The sequence below is a fragment of the Haliotis cracherodii genome, unplaced genomic scaffold (assembly GCF_022045235.1).
Source record: "Haliotis cracherodii isolate W230 unplaced genomic scaffold, xgHalCrac1.p SCAF_55, whole genome shotgun sequence".
NCBI classification, from domain to species: Eukaryota; Metazoa; Mollusca; class Gastropoda; order Lepetellida; family Haliotidae; genus Haliotis; species Haliotis cracherodii.
In genome coordinates, this window is record NW_027266314.1 from 232,114 (window position 1) to 242,103 (window position 9,990).

At 44.9% G+C, this 9,990-nt stretch overlaps 13 non-coding genes and 2 pseudogenes across 13 annotated transcripts; all 15 read left to right on the top strand.

Moving 5' to 3' along the window:
* LOC139444490 (uncharacterized) overlaps positions 1-9,666 on the top strand; it is a 42,727-nt pseudogene extending 33,061 nt beyond the window's left edge.
* On the top strand, positions 120-283 carry LOC139444499 (U1 spliceosomal RNA). The gene has a single exon (XR_011651773.1). It is a non-coding gene; the product is annotated as a U1 spliceosomal RNA (small nuclear RNA).
* On the top strand, positions 684-847 carry LOC139444500 (U1 spliceosomal RNA). Its single transcript, XR_011651774.1, has one exon. It is a non-coding gene; the product is annotated as a U1 spliceosomal RNA (small nuclear RNA).
* LOC139444502 (U1 spliceosomal RNA) lies at positions 1,249-1,412 on the top strand. Its single transcript, XR_011651776.1, has one exon. It is a non-coding gene; the product is annotated as a U1 spliceosomal RNA (small nuclear RNA).
* LOC139444504 (U1 spliceosomal RNA) lies at positions 1,814-1,977 on the top strand. Its single transcript, XR_011651777.1, has one exon. It is a non-coding gene; the product is annotated as a U1 spliceosomal RNA (small nuclear RNA).
* Positions 3,855-3,992, top strand: LOC139444523 (U1 spliceosomal RNA; annotated as a pseudogene).
* Positions 4,394-4,557, top strand: LOC139444505 (U1 spliceosomal RNA). The gene has a single exon (XR_011651778.1). It is a non-coding gene; the product is annotated as a U1 spliceosomal RNA (small nuclear RNA).
* LOC139444506 (U1 spliceosomal RNA) lies at positions 4,959-5,122 on the top strand. Its single transcript, XR_011651779.1, has one exon. It is a non-coding gene; the product is annotated as a U1 spliceosomal RNA (small nuclear RNA).
* On the top strand, positions 5,524-5,687 carry LOC139444507 (U1 spliceosomal RNA). The gene has a single exon (XR_011651780.1). It is a non-coding gene; the product is annotated as a U1 spliceosomal RNA (small nuclear RNA).
* Positions 6,089-6,252, top strand: LOC139444508 (U1 spliceosomal RNA). Its single transcript, XR_011651781.1, has one exon. It is a non-coding gene; the product is annotated as a U1 spliceosomal RNA (small nuclear RNA).
* Positions 6,654-6,817, top strand: LOC139444509 (U1 spliceosomal RNA). Its single transcript, XR_011651782.1, has one exon. It is a non-coding gene; the product is annotated as a U1 spliceosomal RNA (small nuclear RNA).
* LOC139444510 (U1 spliceosomal RNA) lies at positions 7,219-7,382 on the top strand. The gene has a single exon (XR_011651783.1). It is a non-coding gene; the product is annotated as a U1 spliceosomal RNA (small nuclear RNA).
* LOC139444511 (U1 spliceosomal RNA) lies at positions 7,784-7,947 on the top strand. The gene has a single exon (XR_011651784.1). It is a non-coding gene; the product is annotated as a U1 spliceosomal RNA (small nuclear RNA).
* On the top strand, positions 8,349-8,512 carry LOC139444512 (U1 spliceosomal RNA). Its single transcript, XR_011651785.1, has one exon. It is a non-coding gene; the product is annotated as a U1 spliceosomal RNA (small nuclear RNA).
* On the top strand, positions 8,914-9,077 carry LOC139444514 (U1 spliceosomal RNA). The gene has a single exon (XR_011651787.1). It is a non-coding gene; the product is annotated as a U1 spliceosomal RNA (small nuclear RNA).
* Positions 9,667-9,990: the final 324 nt, after the last annotated feature.

Below are 9,990 nucleotides of genomic sequence, written 5' to 3' on the forward strand. Positions count from 1 at the left end.
CAGGGAAGTATATACATGTTTGAACAGAAACGGAATATATGTGAAGTGTTGTTTAAAACACACCTGAGTGAGGTGATGTGCATGTTTGTAGCGATGGTTAGGAAGCTGCAGTTTCAGGCATACTTACCTGGCACAGGCTTTACAGTGATCCGCAAGGCTGTGGGCCCGGGGCGAGACCTTTCCATTGCACATCGGCTTGGTTGACCCCTGCGATCATCCCAAATGTGGACGACTCGGGTGCGCAATTTATAAGTGTGGGGGACTGCGTTCGCGCTCTCCCCTGGAAAAACCAATCAAAAATAGAAATGCCTTTTTTTTCATTCTATTTGTCTATCATGACATGTTCAGTTGTTGTGATTGTTGTGTTTGTTTTGCCGAGTAGCTCCCAAGGAGAAAGATAGGACCCGGAAGGAAACTTGGGTGTTGACATGGAAGTTGCCTCCCCTGGGTACCTGGCGTCAGGTGCATGTCTATGCAGCCTAAAATGCAAATAAAGCCATTTCTGTCTGTTTTTCCTGTCAATAATCTTTGCATAAAGCGAACGGGTGAATGTAGTGCCATGTACAGGGAAGTATATACATGTTTGAACAGAAACGGAATATATGTGAAGTGTTGTTTAAAACACACCTGAGTGAGGTGATGTGCATGTTTGTAGCGATGGTTAGGAAGCTGCAGTTTCAGGCATACTTACCTGGCACAGGCTTTACAGTGATCCGCAAGGCTGTGGGCCCGGGGCGAGACCTTTCCATTGCACATCGGCTTGGTTGACCCCTGCGATCATCCCAAATGTGGACGACTCGGGTGCGCAATTTATAAGTGTGGGGGACTGCGTTCGCGCTCTCCCCTGGAAAAACCAATCAAAAATAGAAATGCCTTTTTTTTCATTCTATTTGTCTATCATGACATGTTCAGTTGTTGTGATTGTTGTGTTTGTTTTGCCGAGTAGCTCCCAAGGAGAAAGATAGGACCCGGAAGGAAACTTGGGTGTTGACATGGAAGTTGCCTCCCCTGGGTACCTGGCGTCAGGTGCATGTCTATGCAGCCTAAAATGCAAATAAAGCCATTTCTGTCTGTTTTTTCCTGTCAATAATCTTTGCATAAAGCGAACGGGTGAATGTAGTGCCATGTACAGGGAAGTATATACATGTTTGAACAGAAACGGAATATATGTGAAGTGTTGTTTAAAACACACCTGAGTGAGGTGATGTGCATGTTTGTAGCGATGGTTAGGAAGCTGCAGTTTCAGGCATACTTACCTGGCACAGGCTTTACAGTGATCCGCAAGGCTGTGGGCCCGGGGCGAGACCTTTCCATTGCACATCGGCTTGGTTGACCCCTGCGATCATCCCAAATGTGGACGACTCGGGTGCGCAATTTATAAGTGTGGGGGACTGCGTTCGCGCTCTCCCCTGGAAAAACCAATCAAAAATAGAAATGCCTTTTTTTTCATTCTATTTGTCTATCATGACATGTTCAGTTGTTGTGATTGTTGTGTTTGTTTTGCCGAGTAGCTCCCAAGGAGAAAGATAGGACCCGGAAGGAAACTTGGGTGTTGACATGGAAGTTGCCTCCCCTGGGTACCTGGCGTCAGGTGCATGTCTATGCAGCCTAAAATGCAAATAAAGCCATTTCTGTCTGTTTTTTCCTGTCAATAATCTTTGCATAAAGCGAACGGGTGAATGTAGTGCCATGTACAGGGAAGTATATACATGTTTGAACAGAAACGGAATATATGTGAAGTGTTGTTTAAAACACACCTGAGTGAGGTGATGTGCATGTTTGTAGCGATGGTTAGGAAGCTGCAGTTTCAGGCATACTTACCTGGCACAGGCTTTACAGTGATCCGCAAGGCTGTGGGCCCGGGGCGAGACCTTTCCATTGCACATCGGCTTGGTTGACCCCTGCGATCATCCCAAATGTGGACGACTCGGGTGCGCAATTTATAAGTGTGGGGGACTGCGTTCGCGCTCTCCCCTGGAAAAACCAATCAAAAATAGAAATGCCTTTTTTTTTATTCTATTTGTCTATCATGACATGTTCAGTTGTTGTGATTGTTGTGTTTGTTTTGCCGAGTAGCTCCCAAGGAGAAAGATAGGACCCGGAAGGAAACTTGGGTGTTGACATGGAAGTTGCCTCCCCTGGGTACCTGGCGTCAGGTGCATGTCTATGCAGCCTAAAATGCAAATAAAGCCATTTCTGTCTGTTTTTTCCTGTCAATAATCTTTGCATAAAGCGAACGGGTGAATGTAGTGCCATGTACAGGGAAGTATATACATGTTTGAACAGAAACGGAATATATGTGAAGTGTTGTTTAAAACACACCTGAGTGAGGTGATGTGCATGTTTGTAGCGATGGTTAGGAAGCTGCAGTTTCAGGCATACTTACCTGGCACAGGCTTTCCAGTGACTAAGTATATGAGCAATAATCAGTTTTTTCCTTCCACAGATCTACGAGCGGGCATCAGTTATAGACTGTGTGACTTTGAGTAGTCTCCCCTCACTTACCATGGCTTGCACTACAGTCATCAACGCTGGACCTATTCCTGAGGAGTGCATTGATAAGGAAGTAGAGACCAGGACAGTCCGGATCCATACATCAACAAGAGTTTCTACAGTTCCAGAGTATATTCATCTTTTGAAGACAGCTGTTCCTGACTTTTCTGTGGAACATGTTGCCGGAGTATGGAAAACAGAATATTTTGGACAGGTTTTTGTTACTTTGGACTCGGTGGAAGAAGCAAAAAGGCTAACGGAACTACAAAGTATTGTGTTTGAGAATAACACGATCTCCTTCTACGAATATGGACGTTTCATGGTTCCTCTGAGGATACACTGGCTTCAGGCTACAGTCAAGTCTTCCTTTCTACAAGACTATTTCTCCAAGTTTGGCAAAGTTGTTGAGGTATTGCGAGAATATGTTGAAGTGGATGACGTTAAGGTGTTTTCGGGAGTGCGAATTGTGAAGATGGACATGACAGAAGAAGAAAAAGACAAGATTCCACACATAGTCAGATTTGGTGACAAACAGTCTATGTTGATAACGGCCCCTGGGCGAGCTCCAATATGTCTGAGATGTCATTCTTTTGGACACGTACGAGCAAAGTGCCCTGGTACAAGTTCAGGAGAAATAGCTGCTAAGGAGAAAGAATCCAGAGGCCATACACTCTCAGTAGATTTAGACAGTGAGTCCGAGGATGATGACATGGAGAGTGTTCACAGTCTAAAGGATCTTATTTCGGAGAAGGGCCTCAACCAGGACATAGTTATTACTGTACCAGCTGAAAAACTAGTATCAACAGAAATGCGGGAAATATCAGCGAATTCTTACAACCCTGATAATACAAACAAGGACACAGAAGGAAAAAGAAAACAGCCTTTGAATCAGGACACGCCAGACGAGGAAGAGATAAAGAAGAAGAAGAGTGTGAAAGAAACTCAACAGTTACGAGACAAATATGTTGCTAGACCAAAGCATGTTGTTGCAAAACCAAGGATTGTTTCTATCAGAGTGAGAAAAAACAGTTGGGGTGTTACAGTTGAGGATTTACAGAAATTCATGGAAGGACTGCAGCTTTATGGAAAAACTTTATATGAAGCGCGTTGTGAAAAAACTAAGTTGATTAGGGCTCTGGTGGAAAAAATGGAACATTCTAAGATTCCGAAGGGACAGGATTATATTGTTGATAGCTTTACTTGCCCTTTAATTATTTGACATGTTTCCGTCTTTAAGAATTTATTGTTAGTGGCCATCATCTCAACTCTGTGATATTTCTTTTATTTTTTCGAGGTGATGGCCTAGGCACTGTCTGCACATGTAAAAGTTTCAGTGAATAAACTTTATTAAAAACAAAAAAAAAAAAACAAGGCTGTGGGCCCGGGGCGAGACCTTTCCATTGCACATCGGCTTGGTTGACCCCTGCGATCATCCCAAATGTGGACGACTCGGGTGCGCAATTTATAAGTGTGGGGGACTGCGTTCGCGCTCTCCCCTGGAAAAACCAATCAAAAATAGAAATGCCTTTTTTTTCATTCTATTTGTCTATCATGACATGTTCAGTTGTTGTGATTGTTGTGTTTGTTTTGCCGAGTAGCTCCCAAGGAGAAAGATAGGACCCGGAAGGAAACTTGGGTGTTGACATGGAAGTTGCCTCCCCTGGGTACCTGGCGTCAGGTGCATGTCTATGCAGCCTAAAATGCAAATAAAGCCATTTCTGTCTGTTTTTTCCTGTCAATAATCTTTGCATAAAGCGAACGGGTGAATGTAGTGCCATGTACAGGGAAGTATATACATGTTTGAACAGAAACGGAATATATGTGAAGTGTTGTTTAAAACACACCTGAGTGAGGTGATGTGCATGTTTGTAGCGATGGTTAGGAAGCTGCAGTTTCAGGCATACTTACCTGGCACAGGCTTTACAGTGATCCGCAAGGCTGTGGGCCCGGGGCGAGACCTTTCCATTGCACATCGGCTTGGTTGACCCCTGCGATCATCCCAAATGTGGACGACTCGGGTGCGCAATTTATAAGTGTGGGGGACTGCGTTCGCGCTCTCCCCTGGAAAAACCAATCAAAAATAGAAATGCCTTTTTTTTCATTCTATTTGTCTATCATGACATGTTCAGTTGTTGTGATTGTTGTGTTTGTTTTGCCGAGTAGCTCCCAAGGAGAAAGATAGGACCCGGAAGGAAACTTGGGTGTTGACATGGAAGTTGCCTCCCCTGGGTACCTGGCGTCAGGTGCATGTCTATGCAGCCTAAAATGCAAATAAAGCCATTTCTGTCTGTTTTTTCCTGTCAATAATCTTTGCATAAAGCGAACGGGTGAATGTAGTGCCATGTACAGGGAAGTATATACATGTTTGAACAGAAACGGAATATATGTGAAGTGTTGTTTAAAACACACCTGAGTGAGGTGATGTGCATGTTTGTAGTGATGGTTAGGAAGCTGCAGTTTCAGGCATACTTACCTGGCACAGGCTTTACAGTGATCCGCAAGGCTGTGGGCCCGGGGCGAGACCTTTCCATTGCACATCGGCTTGGTTGACCCCTGCGATCATCCCAAATGTGGACGACTCGGGTGCGCAATTTATAAGTGTGGGGGACTGCGTTCGCGCTCTCCCCTGGAAAAACCAATCAAAAATAGAAATGCCTTTTTTTTCATTCTATTTGTCTATCATGACATGTTCAGTTGTTGTGATTGTTGTGTTTGTTTTGCCGAGTAGCTCCCAAGGAGAAAGATAGGACCCGGAAGGAAACTTGGGTGTTGACATGGAAGTTGCCTCCCCTGGGTACCTGGCGTCAGGTGCATGTCTATGCAGCCTAAAATGCAAATAAAGCCATTTCTGTCTGTTTTTTCCTGTCAATAATCTTTGCATAAAGCGAACGGGTGAATGTAGTGCCATGTACAGGGAAGTATATACATGTTTGAACAGAAACGGAATATATGTGAAGTGTTGTTTAAAACACACCTGAGTGAGGTGATGTGCATGTTTGTAGCGATGGTTAGGAAGCTGCAGTTTCAGGCATACTTACCTGGCACAGGCTTTACAGTGATCCGCAAGGCTGTGGGCCCGGGGCGAGACCTTTCCATTGCACATCGGCTTGGTTGACCCCTGCGATCATCCCAAATGTGGACGACTCGGGTGCGCAATTTATAAGTGTGGGGGACTGCGTTCGCGCTCTCCCCTGGAAAAACCAATCAAAAATAGAAATGCCTTTTTTTTCATTCTATTTGTCTATCATGACATGTTCAGTTGTTGTGATTGTTGTGTTTGTTTTGCCGAGTAGCTCCCAAGGAGAAAGATAGGACCCGGAAGGAAACTTGGGTGTTGACATGGAAGTTGCCTCCCCTGGGTACCTGGCGTCAGGTGCATGTCTATGCAGCCTAAAATGCAAATAAAGCCATTTCTGTCTGTTTTTTCCTGTCAATAATCTTTGCATAAAGCGAACGGGTGAATGTAGTGCCATGTACAGGGAAGTATATACATGTTTGAACAGAAACGGAATATATGTGAAGTGTTGTTTAAAACACACCTGAGTGAGGTGATGTGCATGTTTGTAGCGATGGTTAGGAAGCTGCAGTTTCAGGCATACTTACCTGGCACAGGCTTTACAGTGATCCGCAAGGCTGTGGGCCCGGGGCGAGACCTTTCCATTGCACATCGGCTTGGTTGACCCCTGCGATCATCCCAAATGTGGACGACTCGGGTGCGCAATTTATAAGTGTGGGGGACTGCGTTCGCGCTCTCCCCTGGAAAAACCAATCAAAAATAGAAATGCCTTTTTTTTCATTCTATTTGTCTATCATGACATGTTCAGTTGTTGTGATTGTTGTGTTTGTTTTGCCGAGTAGCTCCCAAGGAGAAAGATAGGACCCGGAAGGAAACTTGGGTGTTGACATGGAAGTTGCCTCCCCTGGGTACCTGGCGTCAGGTGCATGTCTATGCAGCCTAAAATGCAAATAAAGCCATTTCTGTCTGTTTTTCCCTGTCAATAATCTTTGCATAAAGCGAACGGGTGAATGTAGTGCCATGTACAGGGAAGTATATACATGTTTGAACAGAAACGGAATATATGTGAAGTGTTGTTTAAAACACACCTGAGTGAGGTGATGTGCATGTTTGTAGCGATGGTTAGGAAGCTGCAGTTTCAGGCATACTTACCTGGCACAGGCTTTACAGTGATCCGCAAGGCTGTGGGCCCGGGGCGAGACCTTTCCATTGCACATCGGCTTGGTTGACCCCTGCGATCATCCCAAATGTGGACGACTCGGGTGCGCAATTTATAAGTGTGGGGGACTGCGTTCGCGCTCTCCCCTGGAAAAACCAATCAAAAATAGAAATGCCTTTTTTTTCATTCTATTTGTCTATCATGACATGTTCAGTTGTTGTGATTGTTGTGTTTGTTTTGCCGAGTAGCTCCCAAGGAGAAAGATAGGACCCGGAAGGAAACTTGGGTGTTGACATGGAAGTTGCCTCCCCTGGGTACCTGGCGTCAGGTGCATGTCTATGCAGCCTAAAATGCAAATAAAGCCATTTCTGTCTGTTTTTTCCTGTCAATAATCTTTGCATAAAGCGAACGGGTGAATGTAGTGCCATGTACAGGGAAGTATATACATGTTTGAACAGAAACGGAATATATGTGAAGTGTTGTTTAAAACACACCTGAGTGAGGTGATGTGCATGTTTGTAGCGATGGTTAGGAAGCTGCAGTTTCAGGCATACTTACCTGGCACAGGCTTTACAGTGATCCGCAAGGCTGTGGGCCCGGGGCGAGACCTTTCCATTGCACATCGGCTTGGTTGACCCCTGCGATCATCCCAAATGTGGACGACTCGGGTGCGCAATTTATAAGTGTGGGGGACTGCGTTCGCGCTCTCCCCTGGAAAAACCAATCAAAAATAGAAATGCCTTTTTTTTCATTCTATTTGTCTATCATGACATGTTCAGTTGTTGTGATTGTTGTGTTTGTTTTGCCGAGTAGCTCCCAAGGAGAAAGATAGGACCCGGAAGGAAACTTGGGTGTTGACATGGAAGTTGCCTCCCCTGGGTACCTGGCGTCAGGTGCATGTCTATGCAGCCTAAAATGCAAATAAAGCCATTTCTGTCTGTTTTTCCCTGTCAATAATCTTTGCATAAAGCGAACGGGTGAATGTAGTGCCATGTACAGGGAAGTATATACATGTTTGAACAGAAACGGAATATATGTGAAGTGTTGTTTAAAACACACCTGAGTGAGGTGATGTGCATGTTTGTAGCGATGGTTAGGAAGCTGCAGTTTCAGGCATACTTACCTGGCACAGGCTTTACAGTGATCCGCAAGGCTGTGGGCCCGGGGCGAGACCTTTCCATTGCACATCGGCTTGGTTGACCCCTGCGATCATCCCAAATGTGGACGACTCGGGTGCGCAATTTATAAGTGTGGGGGACTGCGTTCGCGCTCTCCCCTGGAAAAACCAATCAAAAATAGAAATGCCTTTTTTTTCATTCTATTTGTCTATCATGACATGTTCAGTTGTTGTGATTGTTGTGTTTGTTTTGCCGAGTAGCTCCCAAGGAGAAAGATAGGACCCGGAAGGAAACTTGGGTGTTGACATGGAAGTTGCCTCCCCTGGGTACCTGGCGTCAGGTGCATGTCTATGCAGCCTAAAATGCAAATAAAGCCATTTCTGTCTGTTTTTTCCTGTCAATAATCTTTGCATAAAGCGAACGGGTGAATGTAGTGCCATGTACAGGGAAGTATATACATGTTTGAACAGAAACGGAATATATGTGAAGTGTTGTTTAAAACACACCTGAGTGAGGTGATGTGCATGTTTGTAGCGATGGTTAGGAAGCTGCAGTTTCAGGCATACTTACCTGGCACAGGCTTTACAGTGATCCGCAAGGCTGTGGGCCCGGGGCGAGACCTTTCCATTGCACATCGGCTTGGTTGACCCCTGCGATCATCCCAAATGTGGACGACTCGGGTGCGCAATTTATAAGTGTGGGGGACTGCGTTCGCGCTCTCCCCTGGAAAAACCAATCAAAAATAGAAATGCCTTTTTTTTCATTCTATTTGTCTATCATGACATGTTCAGTTGTTGTGATTGTTGTGTTTGTTTTGCCGAGTAGCTCCCAAGGAGAAAGATAGGACCCGGAAGGAAACTTGGGTGTTGACATGGAAGTTGCCTCCCCTGGGTACCTGGCGTCAGGTGCATGTCTATGCAGCCTAAAATGCAAATAAAGCCATTTCTGTCTGTTTTTTCCTGTCAATAATCTTTGCATAAAGCGAACGGGTGAATGTAGTGCCATGTACAGGGAAGTATATACATGTTTGAACAGAAACGGAATATATGTGAAGTGTTGTTTAAAACACACCTGAGTGAGGTGATGTGCATGTTTGTAGCGATGGTTAGGAAGCTGCAGTTTCAGGCATACTTACCTGGCACAGGCTTTACAGTGATCCGCAAGGCTGTGGGCCCGGGGCGAGACCTTTCCATTGCACATCGGCTTGGTTGACCCCTGCGATCATCCCAAATGTGGACGACTCGGGTGCGCAATTTATAAGTGTGGGGGACTGCGTTCGCGCTCTCCCCTGGAAAAACCAATCAAAAATAGAAATGCCTTTTTTTTCATTCTATTTGTCTATCATGACATGTTCAGTTGTTGTGATTGTTGTGTTTGTTTTGCCGAGTAGCTCCCAAGGAGAAAGATAGGACCCGGAAGGAAACTTGGGTGTTGACATGGAAGTTGCCTCCCCTGGGTACCTGGCGTCAGGTGCATGTCTATGCAGCCTAAAATGCAAATAAAGCCATTTCTGTCTGTTTTTTCCTGTCAATAATCTTTGCATAAAGCGAACGGGTGAATGTAGTGCCATGTACAGGGAAGTATATACATGTTTGAACAGAAACGGAATATATGTGAAGTGTTGTTTAAAACACACCTGAGTGAGGTGATGTGCATGTTTGTAGCGATGGTTAGGAAGCTGCAGTTTCAGGCATACTTACCTGGCACAGGCTTTCCAGTGACTAAGTATATGAGCAATAATCAGTTTTTTCCTTCCACAGATCTACGAGCGGGCATCAGTTATAGACTGTGTGACTTTGAGTAGTCTCCCCTCACTTACCATGGCTTGCACTACAGTCATCAACGCTGGACCTATTCCTGAGGAGTGCATTGATAAGGAAGTAGAGACCAGGACAGTCCGGATCCATACATCAACAAGAGTTTCTACAGTTCCAGAGTATATTCATCTTTTGAAGACAGCTGTTCCTGACTTTTCTGTGGAACATGTTGCCGGAGTATGGAAAACAGAATATTTTGGACAGGTTTTTGTTACTTTGGACTCGGTGGAAGAAGCAAAAAGGCTAACGGAACTACAAAGTATCGTGTTTGAGGATAACACGATCTCCTTCTATGAATATGGACGTTACATGGTTCCTCTGAGGATACATTGGCTTCAGGCTACAGTCAAATCCTCCTTTCTACAAGACTATTTCTCCAAGTTTGGC